Genomic DNA, 19,733 nt, shown 5'->3' on the forward strand with positions numbered 1-19,733 from the left:
GAGGTGGCTGTAGGCCTAGCCCTTTACTGACGGCGAGCGCCAGTCATTGTTAATTTCTGTGTGTTCCCCTCGACCTGATGTGTGTGTGGTGTTATGATGTCATTTAACATATGAAACTTAACCATAAAAACCCAACGTCCCCACCCTGCCTGCCCCCGCTCTGGGCTCTGAACTGCCCATGACCCCAACTGTACAGAGTGCCTGTCGCCCTAACTCGAAATTAAACTGAATTGGGGGTGGGGCGGGGTGGAACCTTCTCCCCAATAACTGCCAGTTCTATTGTATTCATTACCCCATCACGCATAGAAATTAATAATGTTTTAGAAGTCACTGCTTTCCACGCTCATCTTGTCTGATGGTCGAGTGGTGCCCACTGATGCTATCGACCCTCTTCTTTGTTTTCCAGCTCCCCTTTTTCCTGCTAGCCTCGTTGCTCCTCCACTCTGGAATGGTTCTGTGTCATTGGCTGCACTTTTCCTCGTCGGGCGTTATGTTCCTTGGCCGGTCTTCATCCCTCCAGCCTTTCCAGGGGTATCAAAAAACCAAGCCCTGCCCTCTGCTTCAACTCGGAGCTTCGCTGGGAACATCACAGAGTATCGAATACCTCTGTCTTTGTGCTGTTTCCTAGCACCCAGGAAGGTTCACCTCTGTCTCTAGACAGCCATAGTAAAGTCCGGAAAGAAGGACAGTTCTTTGTTTTCAAATTTGACTGGAGGAGACGAGCAAACAGCCTGCAGCACGATGTCTCAGTTCCTAAAGTTAAAAAATCTTGCCAGGATTGGGCGTGGGAGTGCTCCAGGATTAGGTCTTCCCCCTGGCACTCTATGGGCTCTCTCCACCGTAAAGAACTTGGATAAGTTTTTGGTCACAGGTGGTTGACAATTAGATCTTCCACGAAGAGGTCTGTTGCTGGGCCTTCGGATTTTTCAGGTATGCCAATTATTTGGATGTTGTTGCGACTCGAGCACCCTTTGTAATCGTCGAGTTTGTTTTCTGACGCTTTGCTGGCAAGTTAAAGTTCTCTGATTTCCTGCTGAATTTTTTTAGTCTCTTCATCCAACTTCACGGTGGTCGCTTCGATGGTCTTAACTTTCTCGCTTGTCTTTTGCATGTCTGCTCTCATGAGCGCCATCTCAGTCGTGATCGTGTCCATTCTGTGTTCCAATGATATTCGCACCCCTGCGATGGTGTCCATGACATCCTTTAACGTCCGGTCCCCCTTGTCGGAGTCCACCGTTTTTGCCACGTTTCCTCCTGGTGTTAAGTTGGAATCTGTGACTTTCGGGCCGTGAGTGTATCCAGTTTAGTTTGGAGTGTGGATTTCGGCCACTTTGCGCCCGACATGGCCGCCGTAGGGTTGTTTCCAGCGAGAATCCCCGAATTCCCAGCTGTCCGGGGTGTTTATCCTATTCGGTCTGCCGGGGTCCTCTCAGAAGGGTACTGCGGTTGTAAAGTTGCAAGTATCAAGTTGTTGTGGCCTTGCTCTTTTCACTAGAGGGGCCACCCGCCACTGCCCTTTGTCTGGGAGCTGGACCCTGCGTTACTTGCCTTCCTCTGGTCTCGTATGGCCTCCGTATGTCCTTGGCTTGTATCTGGCCCAGGTGTTAGGCCACAGGTTCGTATGGGGGGCCCAGGCCAAAAGGAGTTACACTGGCCTCTCACCCTAGGAAGTTTGGGAGTGGAACATTGTTCCTTTTAATTCAATTGTAGGTGCAAGGTTCTGGCTGATTCAGGATATGTGTGCTCACTGTCCAGCACCATTGTGAGCCCTCAGCCTTCTCCTGCCATCAGGTCCATCTCCGCCCCACGCTCAGAAACTGGATCGTAGGAGTCAGGGTGGACGAGCGCTCCTCCCCGCCTCCCGGACCCGTCGCCAAATGCGCCCTGCTTTGTTACCTTGGGGGTGGAGATATTCACCAGTCTTCGTCCGGCCGCCACTCAGCCGACGCGTCGGGTCCAGAGTACCGCCCCCTCCACATAGCAGATCGTTGTCGGAGGTGCAGGGCGGTCTGAGTCTCCACTCCAGACCGAGGATATCCGGTATCATAAGGCCTCACTGCGTGGCTCCAAATCAGCTCTGCTTGTGTACCTCAAGCCAAAGAACGCTGTCTGTGGGGTACAGGAAGGATGATGTAGGTGGATATTCACTGGCTGGGCCTGGGGAGACACGGAGCCTCACCAATGTGCGGCCATCTCGTTCGATGCCTAGGCCATGTACCCTGCCCCCCGCCCCCAACCCGGGAAAGAGCATCTTCAATTCACTGTGCTCCCCTTTCGTCTCACCAGCGCTTCTTGGGTGTTCAAGAAGGTTATGGTGGTGGTAACAGCATACATTGATGAGATGTCTCTGTCCTCCCCTACCTCCACGACTGGCTATTGAAGGCGTGCTCACCTCAGGCGATCATCAAACTCCTCTGTATTACAGCAAACATCCTGTCATGTTTGCGGTTCGCTATCAATGTGCCCAAGTCCCACCGGACTCCTTCTCAGGCACTCCCCTTCATTTAAGCCCCTCTGGACATGTTTCTGTTTCATGCCTTTCCCCCGGAAAGAGTTCAGGACATTAATGCTATGATCATGATATTTAAGCCTCTGTCCTGGGTCTCACTGAGATTGACTTTGAGGCTCCTGGGACTGATGGCTTCCTGTATCCTGTTCGTCAAGCACACCATGTGGCACATGTGGGCTCTGCACTGAGATCTGAAGTCTCAGTGGGCCCAACTTCAAGGGGACCTCTCTTACCATGTCCAGATTTCAGAGGAAATATCTGCAATGTTGACTATTGGACTGTAAATGGGTCAGCTGTAGACCCCTCTCCCTACCCCACCCAGAGCTGGCAGTGATGACCAATTCCTCTCTTCTGGCTTGGGGTGGCCACCAGGGAGAGGTGGAAATCTGAGTCTCTGGCCTTCAGTGGAGGCCCAGGTCCATATAATCCCCTGGAGCTCCTGTCCTTCCTCTGGCATTGAAAGCCTTCCTTCTGTCCATTAAGGGAAGGCTAGTACAGATGCTCATGGATAACACCACCACTGTGTGGTATTGCAACAAATCTTTGAATGGCATGGCGGATGAACTTATGTGTCGACGCCTAGCGGAACACAAGTGGCACTTAAACCCTGAGGTGGAGTAAGGTCTTTTCCAGGAATGGGGAGAACCTTATCTTGATCTATACAAAATAGCCGAGAACACAAAATTACAGCATTCTGCACGTTGGAAATTTCAAAGTATCTCTTGCTAGGAGATGCTTTCAACCTAGAGTGGACCTCGGTACCTCTGTATGCCTTCAAACCGATACCTCTTCTTCCCCAGGTTTCGAAGAAGATCAAGGCCGACGGGCTCATGTCAGCTTAGCAGCCACGCATATGGCACGAGATTAGGAAATACAGAGCTTCTTAGCTTGAACATCTGCCCTTCTATCATGCTGTCTCTCCTGCAGGACCTGTTGTTGCATCCACAGGCCAGGGTTCTGCACCAGGCGTTTGCAACCTCCACCTTCATGAATGGAGATAGAACAGTGACAGCTAAACACCTTTGCTTGTTTTGTGTCTCGCCCTGCAAGGCTTAGCTTTGGGACAGTTAAAGGATACTTTTCAGCTCTCTCTGACTTTTTTACAGTTGCCGTGCCAACCGTCCTTGTTTACCTTACCGGTTGTAATATGTTTTTTGAAAGACCTGCAACACGTTTATTCCATTTTCTTTTCTCATGCCATGGTAGGATCCTTAACTTGGTCCTCACATATATTTGATGTACACTTTCTTTTTGAGCCACTTCACAGCTGTCTTTGCAGCTCCTCACCCTTAAGACGATAGTACTCATCAACATCTTTTTGGGAGTGAGTGAGCTTCAAGCTCTTCGTGTTTTCCCACCATACACCACCATCTTCTGTGGACGCAAGCATCCTTTTTGCCAAAAGTTGTAACACTGTCCTACATCGACCAAACCAGCAACATACCAGCGTTCTATGCTCCACCTCACCCCTCTATGGAGGAGAGGCTTTGCACCTGGATTCCAAACGATTGCTGAGGTTTAACATCGATCCTACCGAAGAACACCATGTAGAAGATTAGCTCTTTGTGGGGTTTGCTGGCATAAAAAAGGCAAGACTGTGCAGAAATGGACCACCTCCCACTGGATTGTGCTCTGCATTAGGATCGGTTATGCAGTGGCCAAGAAGCAGTCTCCAGAAGGTCTGTAATCTCATTCCACTAGGGCCAAGGCACACAGAGTTCTTATACTTGACATCTGCCAGGCAGGTACATGAGTATCACTCCATAGGTTCACAAAGTGCAACTGTCTGGACAGATAGGTTCTCCAAGAGGGACATTCTACCTCTCAATCCTGGGGGACTTTTTTGTTTGCACCACATTCACAGACCCACCTCCTAAAAGTTACTGCTGTGGTATCTATTCAGAAGGTGAGGAATCTGTGGTTAGAAGTCTCTATCAGAAGAACAACTTTGGTAATGCTCTTTCTGGTAGAGCCTCCATCTACCCACAGATTCCTCACTGACACCCTAATCCTCCTGATTATGTAAATCGGGCTCTCCCATTAATAAGATTCCAAATCAAGAAATCTGCACACTGGTCAAAGCCAATTTTGAAGTTAGGGCTCTGCATGTGGAGGATCAACTAGTCTTGAAAGCAGCTGATGTCAGCATGCAGAAGTGGCACCTATCTCGGCTTCGCTACTGGAGCGCTGAGGTACTGTTGAAAAATGTTCCTGGATCCAGTTATATGTCTGAGGAATATTCAAAAGGTGAGGAATCTGTGGTTGGATAGAGTCTCTGCCAGAAAGATAAGTAACTTATTCTTCTGGATTTTGTCATATACTCAGTCTAGCAAGTTCTGAGGCTTTCTCAGAGGAAGTTAACTCTTAGTAAGAAGGATCTAGGGCACACTTTATCGGAGGAATTCATATCTCTTCGATACCTCACCAGGATTGTAAGCCCTTTTGCGTCATACATTTGGGCAATCTTACGGAGCCACCTGCACCATAGAGCTCTTCAGAGATTCAACGCTTCTCAATTAAGGAGAGAACTTTCCGACAGCTCAGATCCAGATTTTGGCGCTTATTGCGGAGATGTTACCACCTGAGGCCCATGGTCAGACTGGGAAAGAGTGTTGCACATCAACTGTTTAGAGCTTCTCGTAGGATCCTTTACAGTGTGAGCTCTCACAAGAGATAGGGTGTCATGCTCCATTGTTTTAAAGATGGGCAATGTACTGGCAGTCCGTTATGTCAAGTGTCTGGACTGGATGAGATCGAAGGTTCTAGCAGACCTTGCCAAAGAATTTTGACACTACTGTCTAGACAGACTAATCTTGGTTACGGTGGAGTACCTGCCCGGGGCAGTTCATATGCTTTGTGGACAAGAACTCCAGAGAATTGAGAGATTCCAGTGCACTACAATCAGTTCTTTTACAGATGATTATGGAGAAATGAGGCCCCTGTCCAGGGGAGTTGTTTACATCTCGTCACGACCACCAGCTTCATAATTCTTCAGTTGAAGGCCAGACCCTCTGGCATTGGCGACGGATGCATTCAAGCAGGACTGGAGCCTGTTCCAGGGATACGTGTTCCTACTTTTCTCACTCATGCTGAAAGCCCATGTCAGATATCATTAGGTGTCCTTTATACTGGTTACTCCAGTTTGGAGGTCACAATCTTGGTTTCCAGTTCTTCTAGAACTTTCTATGGATTCTTCAATCCTACTTCCCCAGAGTATGAGCATGCTGACAGACACCTGGGGCACTCACATCAATTGATACTACATGGGATACACAGGCTCATGGCGTGAAAGATTACAGGAGACGCTAGGGCATCCTATGCGCTTCGAAGCATGCTTGAGATGTCTTCAGAAAGGCATGGGTTGATTTCACCTCTAAACAATATAGCTCTGCTTGGCGAGAGGGGTCCCATTGGTGTGTAGTATGGAATTTGGATCCAGTGGGAGTGGTATTAGTACACATTTTGAATTTCCTGTCAGAGTTGCATCACAGAGTCTTAATGTAGTGTATGATTAATACGATCAGGTCCGTGATATTGGCAGGCCAAGAGCCCTCACGTGGCATACAGGTGGGGGAACATCCCTTGGTCTGTAAGTTAAGGAAGTGACACGCTTGGGGCCACCCGAGTTTCCTTGGACCACCTCTCAGCCTTCCATACCAAATGAAGAGTTGGAAGAACAGTGGAGAATATACCAATAATTGTTTTATTCAGATAGACTCAGAGTCGAGCCCCGTTTGCAAAGTCTCGAAGAGTGGTACAGATCAAACTGAAATCAACAAGCATAGAGAAAAATTATGTACGTTTCATAGTTGGGCAAATACACGCCTACAGTGGAATTTTCCAGGCAGATGCAGCTGGGCAATGAAATACAGAAAAAATAGGTTTTGGTTCTGGTATCTCACACAACCTAGCACAGTCCAAGGTCATTTCACCCTGCGCCCGCCACCAGACAAGTGGGAGAGGGCCTCTATCTAGTGAGAAAGGTATGTGCTAATAATAACAGTCTATTCATTACTAAGGCAAGACTTCAACATTTCAGAAACAAAACTTAACAGAGGCCTTTTCTCGGAAATAATAAAGGATTATTCAAAATGACGTCTAAACAGAAAATGGTGCCGCAAATGCTAACTTATATAGAGCACTGCGTAAGCAATCTCGGGTCTATTCTAACAGACCCTCCTTTTAGTATGCACTAAAACCTTTTTAACTATAGCGGGAAAAAAACAGAATTGCAAACAATAGCAGAATATCAATTGCCAACTTATGGCGAACAAAGCAAAACCAAAGGAAATGATGGACGGAGTGTTGAACATTGCAAGCACTCACCCCCAGTCAACTGATCTGGGTGCCATTTCCTTTGGTTTTGCTTTGTTCGCCATAAGTTGGCAGGGTATGCTCAGACGTGAGTCCCTTGCTCACTTTGCCACTGGATTCAAGCAAGCCTGGCTGAAGACGGCTGAAATGCCAGAAACCGGTCCTAGGAAGCTTATTTCCGGTCCAGGGAAGACATGGCTTGGCAGTTCGGGCTGGACTGTTCCCATGAGGCACAGGGTCAGACTGATTTGCATATGGCCATGTCTGAACTGGGATGGCAGAGTGGGCTAAAGAACGGTGATGGATTAAACCCAGATCAGTTGACTGGGGGTGAGTGCTTGCAATGTTCAACACTCCGTCCATCATTTCCTTTGGTTTTGCTTTGTTCGCCATAAGTTGGCAGGGTATGCTCAGACGGGAGTCCCTTGCTCACTTTGCCACTGGATTCAAGCAAGCCTGGCTGAAGACGGCTGAAATGCCAGAAACCGGTCCTAGGAAGCTTATTTCTGGTCCAGGGAAGACATGGCTTGGCAGTTCGGGCTGGACTGTTCCCATGAGGCACAGGGTCAGACTGATTTGCATATGGCCATGTCTGAACTGGGGTGGCAGAGTGGGCTAAAGAATGGTGATGGATTAAACCCAGATCAGTTGACTGGGGGTGAGTGCTTGAAATGTTCAACACTCCGTCCATCATTTCCTTTGGTTTTGCTATTGTCCAAAACAACAAGGACAAAGCAAACGCAGAATTTCCACTCAATTCAGTTATTCGTTGGTACTATTACTCAGCACTACCTATCTTGTACAGTCCATCCCTAATCTTTCTTCTCCTTAGACTCAATAGCCCTCAGCTGAGGGCGCAAATTGCTACCTGGCAGCCCCATGCACTGGATGATCAATGAACAACAGCTCCTGGTTAACTCGTATTTCTGGTGGAACAGCCTCATTCAAAACATCGTCGTTCTCCTTATCTGTCTGTGTTCAGTTCAATTTGGCATCACTAAAGGGAACAAACCTGGGTACTTGCTCACATTCGGTGTCGCTGATACCCTGTTTGACCCACTGGTCGTATGGCAACGGTAAAGGAATCCTCCGGCAGAGGTTGGCATGAACCCAGTTCTTTTGACCAGCAACCTTTACAGCCGTCCGTGTCACAAGCAGAACTTGCTCAGGGCCTTTCCAGCAGGGCGCCAAACTTTTCTTCCTCTGAAAATTTTGAACTAGAACATAATCTCCAGGCTGAATGTTGTGGCCGAGCCCCTCTGGTTCAGGAGGTAGGGATTCCCGTACCTGTTGGTGAATAGAACATAAACTTTTTGTCAATTGTCCAAGACAATCAAGCAATACAGGATATTCAATATCAGAGTATTTACGAGGACACGGGACTCCTCAGACATTTGCTGGGCATCCGAACATGGATTCGTAAGATGACAAGCCTGTCCTAGAATGAGCTGTAGTTCTAGTTGACAAAAGAGCTAACGGTAGAGCTTCTGGACATTTTAACCCTGTCATCTCCTGGATTGTTTCCAATTTCAATTTGAGAGTACCATTGTGCTTCTCAACCAATCCCGCTGACTGCGGATGATTGGCAGCATGAAATTTCTGTTTAATATGTAAACTTTCACAAATCAATTGAATCACTTTCCCATTAAAATGAGACCCGTTGTCACTCCAGATAATTTGGGGCAAACCGAATTGAGGAAAGTACTCTTTAAGGAGTGCCTTTGCTGTTGTAATGGCCGTATTATCTTTAGTGGGGTAAGCCTCAACCCATTTGCTAAACGCACAGATAACCAATAAAACATACGTAAGATTATTGCAGCTTTCTAGCCCATTCAGGGTCACACCATGCTGATCCGTCGATACAGGTATTTCTAGATGATAAATTGGGTGGACTTCACGCATAGGGAACTTAGTTATTTGAGGAGGGCTCTTATCATACAACCGACCTCTAAAAAACTATGGTAGAAACATTACCAAACACCTGTCCCGGTTCTAAATCAGTAACATAAACACGGTCTCTGATATCAAATAAGATTTCGGGAGCCTCCTACCTAATGTGTGTATGCCAAAGATCAATCAGTGTAGCAGACATATGTTGAAGAACATGCTGTTCTAAAAAGGGCTCAAAATCACGTATAACTCGCCAAATATCTTCCACGCTATAAACTGCATTACAAGCCCACCACATGGCCTGACTCGCTATTGTCCTCTTCTCTTCCTCCCCTACTTCAGATCGCATCAGTGGACCTGTTTGTTCCCTAAACCTCGCCAAATCCCTGTCTTCAAACCCACATAAAGGGGTATCAGTATCCAAAATCATCGGGGGATGAATAACTGCAGGAGGAGGGGTAATAGGAGTAGTAGGTAGAACTAGTCAACGATTGCACCGGAGGAGAAAGAACAGAGGGAACAAGCGTAGGGGCAGAGGATGTAATAGAGGTCACAGTCATCAAGGATGGCGAGGGGAGAGAAAGAATAGGAGGCACGTAACCGGAGCTGTGGATATAACAGTTGTAGATACAGAGGCAGCTGTAGCAGATTAAACAGGCTGCTGTGTCTGCAAAGGAACAACGAGGTATATCCTCTGCGGGGCATAAGGAGGCGGGGTCGTGTATCTCCTCCTCTATGTATCATCATCCGCTTTGGCCACATAAGACTTGTCAATATGCAACCGAAATCTCCTATCCTCACATTCTATTCCTGTCTCCTGCTTGTCTCTATCATACGCCACAGCTTTCTGTATAAGAGTCTGCATCCTTCCTTTCCGTGCATCTTTCTCCATTTTTAACTGCCTCTGCTTAGCCTCTTTCTGCCAAGTTCGAAGAGAGTCAAACATCGACTGTCTACTTCGTCTCTTAAACAACTGTTCCCGTAAAACGACAATCTTCTGTTCATCAAAAGTGCTACTGCAACTCGTAATTGTCCCTCGTATATTTGTGCCATAATGTACTAAACATAATAGGGCCAAGACTATGTTTCACGTATATATCATACTTAGGGCTGCCTTCAGGAGGCCCAGGCTGAGCTTCTTCCAGCCGAGCATCTGCAGAACAACAACGACAACACACATTCCAAAGCTTACTGAGGCCAGGCATTGCACAAGAAAAACCTAATCATTATTTTTACCTAGCAAAGTATTTTCAAACACTTTTGATCAAGACAGTCCTTAGGCCATACCAAACCCCAACCCAAATGGTACAATATCCACAAAGAACCAAAACAAACTTGCCTGATATCAGTAGTACAAACAAACCGGTTCTCCACTGCCGATTCCTCAGACCGAATAGCCAGATCAAGGGTTTCGCCGTTCAGGACTCCAGTCGGGATGACCACTGGACGAGGCACCGTCTGGGGGGACAGAAGGAGCAGCTGCGGGTAGCAGAAATTCTTCGTGCAAGGATCTCTGAGCCGTCAGTCTGACCCGATGATGCCCTCGTACTCCCCCCCCCCCCCCCCCCCCCCCCCCCCCCCATCTGCGGCAAGGGGATGAATCAGTCACCCAAATGAGTCCCTGTTCAAGCGCCAACCAAAGGAAGTGACACGCTTGGGGCCAGCCGGGTCTCCTCGGACCACCTCTCAGGCTTCCATACCAAATGAAGAGTCGGAAGAACAGTGAAGAATATACCAATAATTGTTTTATTCAGATACACTCAAAGTGGAGCCCCATCTGCACAGTCTCGAAGAGTGGTATAGAGGGAACTGAAATCAAAAAGCATAGAGATACATTATGTACGTTTCATAGTTGGGCAAAGACACGCCTACAGTGGAATTTTCCAGGCAGATGCAGCATGACAATGAAATACAGAAAAAATAGGTTTCGGTTCTGGTATCTCACACAACCTAGCACAGTCCAAGCTCGTTTCTATGTAGTGAGAAAGGTATGTGCTAATAGGAACAACCTATTTATTACTAAGGCAAGATTTCAACATTTCGGAACTGAAACTTAACAGATGCTTTTTCTCAGGAATGATAAAGGATTAGTTTCAATCATCATTCAAAATGGCATCTAAACAGAAAATGGTGCCGCAAATGCTAACTTATATAGAGCTCTGCGTAAGCAATCTCGGGTCTATTCTTACTTAAATTGTTATGGGGTGGGGGGATCGACTTTCTAATCCCAGAGTGCAGATATTCACAGTTATGGGATTTCATTGTGATCTTGCATCTTTTTGAATCATGAGCAAGATAAAAAAATTCTATCCAGAAAGCACATTTCAGGTGGCAATTCTGTTGTGTTTGATTCTTTGTAAATGAGTCTCGGATGTTAAAGCATTGGATGTGTCCTCCAGAATGTGTAAGCCATTTGTTGCAACCTTTATGCTGCAATGGAACACCAAGACCAGTACCAGAACAGAGAATACTCTTTTATTCTGGTTCATCCTAAGCTCTGTGTTTTTCAGATGTCTCCCAGTATATGAGACATTAACAGAGGATATCAGACCTGTAGGTACCAAATAGTTGTTGATGTAGTGAAAGAAACCTTTTAAAGCTGTTTCTTCCCCTATGATAACTAGGTGGACCTGCTAGGTAATGGCAGAGACAGGCATCTATACGTCTTATGGTGCACATTCTGCTGGGGGTGCTATGGCCTCTAAAGCCTTCACGGTAGGAGGATTCCTGGAAGACATTTTTAAGGTGGCTGACTGGTTGCTGGGTTCGACCGTCGAACATTTCTACTTTAAGCCTGTGATGTAAATGGTTTCATTAGTACTGAGTAAGCTATAAACAAGCATAATCTGAGCCTCCGATCCTGACATAAAATGTATAATTTCCTAGCTATTGTGAATGGAGATATCCATTTTATTAAGGACACAGGTGTGGGGATTATCCAGGGGGTACAAGGTCTTCCTTCCCACCTTTGTACTGTAACTGTTGATTTGTTTGGCACAAGTATAACATTCAGTTTGCTAATTTGATGTTGGAAATGTGAATGTTTTTATAAATATGTTTGATACAGGACTTGTTAATCTTAGGTGTCATTGTCTCAGACCGTATATGGGGTGAATGTTTGGTGCAGTTCTTTATTTCCTTGGGGCTGAACAGGAACAGAAATAGTGGCTGAACAGGAGCAGAAATAAGACTACCAGTGGCCTTTCGCACTAAGAAAGAGAAATGCTGTTCCTTGGGGGTGTTCTTATAAGGTGCCAGAGCCATTTGAAAGGTTGACTTTTGACTTTATGCTTGGGCTCATGGGAGTTGTAGTCCTTCACTTGGTTGCTGTTTTAATACCGTTTGTTGGGCTGCTTAGCTAAATAAACAGAAGAGTTGATTATAATCTTTGCCTTTTTGTCCTTAACCCCTTCGACGCGCATGACGGAGCGGTTCCGTCATGCACGTCGGTTGCGCTGTGCGCATGACGGAACCGCTCCGTCATGGCCCCGCCCGCGCTCAGAACCGTCAGTGTGGCGCGGAAATCCGCGTGCGCTGAAGGGGTTAATAGAATTGAAACTTTTCTTCATGATAGCTAGGAAAGTTTACATTATATATTGTTCAGGATAGTAGTTGAGGTAATCTTTTGAGTCCCACGTAATCTTACCAATACTGGTTCTCCCTGTTGCAGATTGGATACTCAAGCTCTTTGTTGCTTGTTGGCGCATGATTTCATTTTTTCTTTTTGTTTATTATGTCAAGTCTTTACTTCATATTGCAGATGAGGAGTTCGAATGGTGACCCCTCAGTATGGCTGTGTGTACCTGTAATCTCACAAAGTCTGACAGAGAATTTCTGTCTATCTGCAGTTTTCATGAGTATTAATGAACCTCTTAACAGTATCATTGGTCTGTATAGCAGTGTCTTTTATATGTAGTCAAAACCTAAGTATGCTGTATAGTCCTGGAATTCCTTTCTGTTGAATATTGGCCCATTGTTGGACTTGACCTGCCAAAGTATGCCAGCAGTGGCAAATACTTTGAGTGCAGAAATGACAACATCCATTGAGGTGCTGGGTACAGATTTCACCTCAGAAAAACAAGAGAACTATTTCATTACTACCAGGAGATGCTGTACTGTAGCAATGGGCCCAAAGAAGTCAGTAAGCACCTCTTCACACACGTTTAAAGACAGTAGGGACATTTGAAGCAGTTGTGGAGCTTGATGCTGAGGGCTTGGAAAACATGGGGCTTCACCGTGACTTTCTCAATATGGGCTTCTCCTGCTCCTTATAAATGTCCTTATTCCAACACTGTACCATCTCTTTGTCCTTCTCTATCCGCAACAAACATCCACTGTTTGGCTAATGACTTTTCCTGCCCTTCCCTTGCGTATCCACACAGTTATGCTTCCACATCCTTGGGTACAAACCGTGATACGGAGGACGCATTGTTGCTTTGTTTAGCGGATTCCGGACTGACGCCATCTCTGCACGCACATGGAGTGTATTGAGTGCCCCGTTACCCTGGATTATCTCTTGCTTCGGTTGTAATTTCGGCTCAGTTAACCCTTCTTTCATTTACCTGTCTCACCCTTGCCTTTGTTACTGGACATATACTGCTTACTTCTCTAATATGGACTGCATCTCTAGCCCTACACCTATTTTAGTTCGGTGCCTGAGGCCTCACACTGGCTGTCACAATGTTTCAACTGAGCACACGTTGAATGCCTTCCTATATTCCACTGGCACCTAGGGCATCCATAGATCCCCCAGATCATTTTGACAAATTTCATACCACTACATATGCCTCTGACTTGTGGTAACTGAACTTCTACCATCTCTGACTCTTTATTACTGATACATCTCCTCCTACTGAGCTGTAAGTAACCCTCTACACATTAATTACCTACATGTACACTACCTATGCTGACTCATTGGTCCTAATCAATTTTATTAGCCTCTACATACACTCTGAATGCATTTTCTCCTTTGTGCCCACTCTTATACTTACTCTCTTCTTCTTACCTCTGCCATTTATTCTTTCCATCTTTCTATGTTTTAAACCATCTGATTGAACTGTAGGTGTTCATTACCAACATGACCTTCTTTCAATGATTTAATAAAAATGATGTACTTTCAGAATTTATTTTTTGAGTACTGTTTTATGTGTACCCATTTGGTGACATTGAGCACTACCTGTTCTCAGCAAAATTATTTTTGGTCCTGATGATGATTTGTTTATCCACCTAAGGTTGAAACATGATCGGCAGTCATGCAGCCTAAAGAGATATTTGTGAAACCTCCCTATAGAACAGCATATATATTATTATAAACGTTAGCATTCGAGTGCTCGACATATTGTTCTGTATTGAATTAGTCTATTGTCATTTTTCTTCTCATGCATGATCATTTTTTGGGGCACTTTTTTCATTAGCACTTTGTATCCACCTTGTTCACTGAGGACGTTTGACTCGTTGATTCTCTTTAAATTTACATCAATTGGCCATAATGTGCCCTCCATTTAATTTATGTATAAGCAGCTCTTGTGAAATTATAGTACATGGTCATGTTTCTTTCCTTTTTGGATATATTATGTTTCTGCACATTCATTGTTTTACAGGTACACTTACAGTATCTAACAGATTTCATAATTGTTTTTGAAACTGAAACCGTTTTGAACGTTGTTGATAATAACTTTTAATACTCCTGCCTAATTTGATCTATGGGTTGCTCCTGCTTTTTGAGATGTTAGCAGAGAGCGAGACATAACTAAGCAAGCTCCTTTCAGTTTCAGTCCAGTTTGGTGTGCTGTAAGTTCTCTGTGGACATATATGAAAGCTGTGACAAACAACTGTTCTTGTACAACTTGTTTATGCATTCTAAGTGTGTCCATGTGTGAATTTCTAGAAGACTTGAAACCGCTTCTGGAGCTGGCTCATCTCTTGACTCTTTTGTAGTTACCTCTAACTTAAAAGCATATGGGAAGGCTTGCCTAATGATATATTGGAGGTGCTCCGCGGCAACAGATTTGTTTCACATGAAACCAACAGAAACCTCGACACAGCTGGGTTTTTATCCTTTACAGGGCAATGAATGATACTAAACTTGTAGTCTTGGAGGCAAAGACCTCACCTCTTGATCCACTGGGCATCTATGCTTTTGGATTGCCAAAGAAATGCTCAAGTTCTTAATGGATGGCTAAGGTTTATTTTTCTGCCTGCAACTAAGCCTTTTTTAGGCTTCTGAGACTATGGCTAGCATACTCCACAATGCAGCGTGAGGCTTCCAAGTCAGTATTCCTCTGGGCTGGTATTGTCTAGACCCACTAGACTTTCACCTACTACTTTCTTTGTGTGGAGGTCAACTTCAAAGTATGTCAGATCTACTAAATTTGAAAGTCTGGCACAAATCCCTTAGAAAGCTTCTGGGCAGTCACTGGACAGCTTGAACAGAGTTATTTTCTTCATCAAACTTCTCAGTGGGACACTAACTGCAAAATGTATCATTTTCAATAGCTGTATAGACGTAGGAAGGAACGAAGGGCAGACATATTTTGAGGCGCTGTAAAAGACATAAGTGGTAGGATCTTTTCTGAATCTGGGCGCATGTTGTCACATGAGAATATATGTCCATAGATTTTGAGAGAGGTGTTGCCAAAGTAACACTTTTCTGACGTAAAGCCCCTAAGGTCCGATTGCTTGTTATGTAGCTCCTGACTCCATCTTGGCTAATGGAGGTCATCATTTTTCCACCCTTAAACAATGGAAGTCACCATCTTTCCTGATTTATGCAGAAACATTGTCATGCCTGCCATTAGACGCAGATGTCGTCTTACCTTCTCTTTCTAAGAAATGTGAAAGCGTCAAGTCATTTGGTTGTTGACATAGATAAAACACTTAATTCGACATGCGTCTGGTCAAACATCTACTTTTCTCCATGTCAAGGTTAACTTAACAACACAGACATATAGCCAAAATAATGTAGTCTGAATTGACGTCCTTTTATCTTATATGTTCATAAGGAAACGTTCATGGGACGTGATGCACATAATCTATGTCATTATAATCGACAAAAAAGGGGGGGGAGCTAGAAGAAGCAGTTATCCATTCTTCTTCCTATATATATCGCAAATCAAAAGGGAATGGATCACTTGTAACTGAAAAAAGGGGTTCTTAAACCATTGTTTGAACCATTAATACCTGAATAGGTACTATGAGAACCCTCAATCACATATCTTAGGTGGTATTGGCGGTTTATCTTGATTCTCGGCCTTATTAATACGTGTCAGCATTATCATTGGGTCTCTTGTGTATAATGCTTCCTCCACCTGGAGGGAACCACTGATTTTCAGTAGTGATCAGAAATATTTGTGCAAAAGATGATATGGTGACGTTAAAAATGTCTTACTCGGGGGGAGGAGCCTAGCGCGCAACCAAGATGGCCGCGTAGGTGCGAGGCTCCCGAGGACCTCCGCGACCTCCTATCACTATCCTGAACATATCCTGTCCCAGATGAGGGGACTGTGTTGGTGAGCCCGAGCTGAGGTGGCGCCCGTTTTCCGCTTCCAAATCGGACCTCGGACACCGACTTTACCACCGATCGAGGTTTGCGGCCTTCTCCTAGCCGAACCCCGGATTTGCGTTGTGGGGCGATCCAGTGACGAAGTGAATAACAGCGGCGGGCAGGGCTTGGTGGCTCGCGGAACCCGCACTTTCACTTTCGCTTTCGTACCCTCCTGGCTGTCTATGCGAGGTTGGGTCACGGGGCTTTGTGTGTTGGTGTTATGTTATGTTATGTTATGTTATGTTAGATGATATTTGTATAGCGCACTGACACCAAAGGTTTCCTGGCGCTTAACCCAAAAAGAGTGATAACAGCAACGGAACAGAAGGTAACAGTGAGCAGGCTAACAAGGGGGAGGGAAAAGAGAAGTTTTTAGCAATTTCCTAAAATTGAGTAAAGAGGGACTTGACTTGATAGAGGGAGACAAAGAGTTCCAGAGGGACGGGGCCAGAGAGGCAAAGCAGCGGCCTCCGAACCTCTTGGTTCTTACTCTGGGAACAGTCAAGAGATGGAGATGAGCAGAGCGTAAGTTACGCGAAGGTCGATGGACCGTGACTAGAGATTGCAAAAAAGCAGGGCTAGTGCAGTGGAGGGCTTTATAGGTGATACACGCCACCTTAAAGGCTGCCCTTTGTCCAATTGGCAGCCAATGAAGTTGCTGTAAAAGCGATTTAGCTGACTGCCACCTGGGGAGTTTGTAAATGAGACGGGCCGCCTGGTTCTGAACGACCTGAAGGCGATACAGAAGACAATGAGGGAGTCCATGATAAATAGAGTTAGAGAAATCCAGGCGAGATAGAACCAGGGAGATAACAACCTGAGTTAAAGCAGATGATGAAAGTAGATGGCTAACCTTACGGATCTTCCTGAGCTGGTACATGGAGGAGGAGATGACAGCCCCCACTTGGGCTTTCAGTGAGAGTTCTGCATCGGGGTCCCCCAGAGAGGTGTGGCCTCTCTGGGGGACCCCGCCTGCCCGCCAGCTGTGATCCGCCCTGCAGATCTGGGGTGGCACCCCCCCGGAGCCCGTGGACCGGCTTGCCTGCCCTTCACGACGTGGCTGGTGCGATCGGGAGACTGGGACCATGGCCACGAAACAAGATGGCGATCGGGCAAAGGTAAAATCGACCCGGCGTGGCGCAGCCCAACAGTCCAACAGCATGGATCGCTATACCCTCCAGAAGGGATCTCCTGAGGTGCCCCGCAAGTCCCCTGAGGGCCCTACTGATGCCCCCGATCTGCCCACGGATCTGACTCTGCGGGATGTCATGGGTGCCATCGCCGAGATGAAGGCCTCTGTGGGCCAGCGTTTTGACACACTGGCGCAGAAGATCGACTCGGTCCTCGTAGATGTTGGCCTGATAAGGGCCGATCTCTCCAAGACCAACGACCGAGTTGATTCTTTGGCCCACACCGCATCGGGCCTTACGACAGATGTGGCGGCCCTGCAAACGGAGGTGCGCCGACATGCTCGGGCGAGTGCGCTAATGGATCGTCGCCTGGAGGACTCCGAGAGTCGGGCCCGGCGTAACAACATCCGTATCATCGGGGTGCCTGAGGGACGTGAGGAAGCGGCGGCGGACCTTTTCGTGGAAGACCTGATCGTCAACCATCTCCAGCCACGGGGGCTGAGTAAATTCTTTGCTGTGGAGAGAGCCCACAGGGTTCCCGGGGGAAGGCCTAAGGTCGGAGCCGCTCCGAGACCTCTCATCGCCCGGATTTTTAATTTTCGGGACAGAGACGCTATCCTGCAATCCTCCAGACTACAGGGACCGCTTAGACTTGATAATATGGATATTAATTTTTATCCTGATTTCACCCCTGCGGTCCAGAAACAGAGACTGAGCTTCCTTGGTGTCAAGCGCCGTCTTCGGGACCTAAACATCAAGTACGCCATGCTCTTCCCAGCTAAGCTGCGAGTGGAGGTAGAAGGTCGCACACACTTTTTTGATCGTCCCGAAGCGGCCGGGGACTGGCTGGATACTCTGTCTGGAGATCGGGATCGGGGTGGCGGGGGGGGAGCGGCCGGGGGAGAGGGCTCGCCGGATCAAGACTGAGGGACTAATATTAGGCCTCGCTCGGGACAAAAATGATGCCACTTTTTGACTATACGTCGGATTGCTTAATTTCCCCTCCTATGGAGGTTGTGTGGGGTCTCTTGGGGGTTCTCCCTCCTCCTCTGGGGGTCTAGTTAGTTTAACTATCTCTGGGGCGACAGGCACACTGCACATTGGGGGGGCTGTCTGGGCTCATGCAGGGGTGCAGGGAGGGGGGAGTTTTGTTGGGGTGGGTGGGTAGGGATGGGGCGTTGTTTGTTATTCTCACAAGGCAACCCTTTTTTTGTGTAGGCTCTACTGTGCTCTCGGGGGGACGAATGATGGTCTTTGTGTATGATGGGGGGTAGGGAATTGACTTTGTTGTCTTGGAACGTTAATGGACTGGGGGACAGGATCAAACGAGGTGTGGTCCTACATTATCTGAAGCGACTCTCGCCTGATGTGGTCTTCCTGCAGGAGACACACCTTATTGGCAATTCCTTCTGCGCCATGAATCGGCGTGGCTACCGCCTTGTGGCCCACTCGGGCTTCACGTCAGGCTCGAGGGGTGTGGGTATCATGGTAAAGAACTCGCTCCCGTTAGAAATTGATGAGGTGCTCCATGATGACAGGGGACGTTACACTGTCTTGGTGGGGAGAATGGAGGGCAAAGTGGTTGTCTTTGTGTCAGTGTACGTCCCACCGGGGTTGCAGTCGACCACCTTTGCAGATCTGGGGCGCCTCCTCCTTGGCCTTCCGGGGGGGCTTCTGGTGGTGGGGGGGGATTTCAACGCGGTGGTTTCTGGAACTGTGGATCGTCACCCCCCTAGGGACCTCCCCCGGGCACAGGCGTGGCTATCCGGCCTATTGGATACACTGGGATTGGTGGACTGCTGGCGCTTAAAACATCCCACACAGTTGCAATACACTTTCCACTCGGGGGCCCATGGTAGTCTCTCACGGCTTGATTATGTCCTTGTCCCGGCGGCCCATGTCGGGAGGGTGGGGGAAGTGCGCCATTTGGCACGGGGTATCTCGGACCACTCCCCGCTATTGTTGCATGTTGATGTCTTTCCGAGGGCTGAGAGCAGGGTGGTCCCAATCAACTCCTGGTACCTGCGCGACCCCACCATTCGCACTGACTTGATTAAATCCCTCCAGCGCTATTTTGAGGAGAACGTGGGGTCAGTGCCTTCAGCTATCTCCCTGTGGGAGGCCTTCAAAGCAGTACTTAGAGGGGAGGCCCTATCCCTTATTTCCCACGCCCGGAGGCGTGAGCGGGAAGAGGTGACCCGGGTGGAGGCTGAAATAGCGGAGCTGGAGGGTAATCTAGAAGATGGGGTGACGGACGCTGCACTACATGTCCTCCAGCTCAAGCAGGCGGCGTATAGGGCGCTCGTTACGGAGGCGGCCAGGGGCCTTAGTAGAGAGCAACAGGGGC

This window comes from Triturus cristatus, chromosome 11, assembly GCF_964204655.1.
Source record: "Triturus cristatus chromosome 11, aTriCri1.1, whole genome shotgun sequence".
NCBI lineage: Eukaryota > Metazoa > Chordata > Amphibia > Caudata > Salamandridae > Triturus > Triturus cristatus.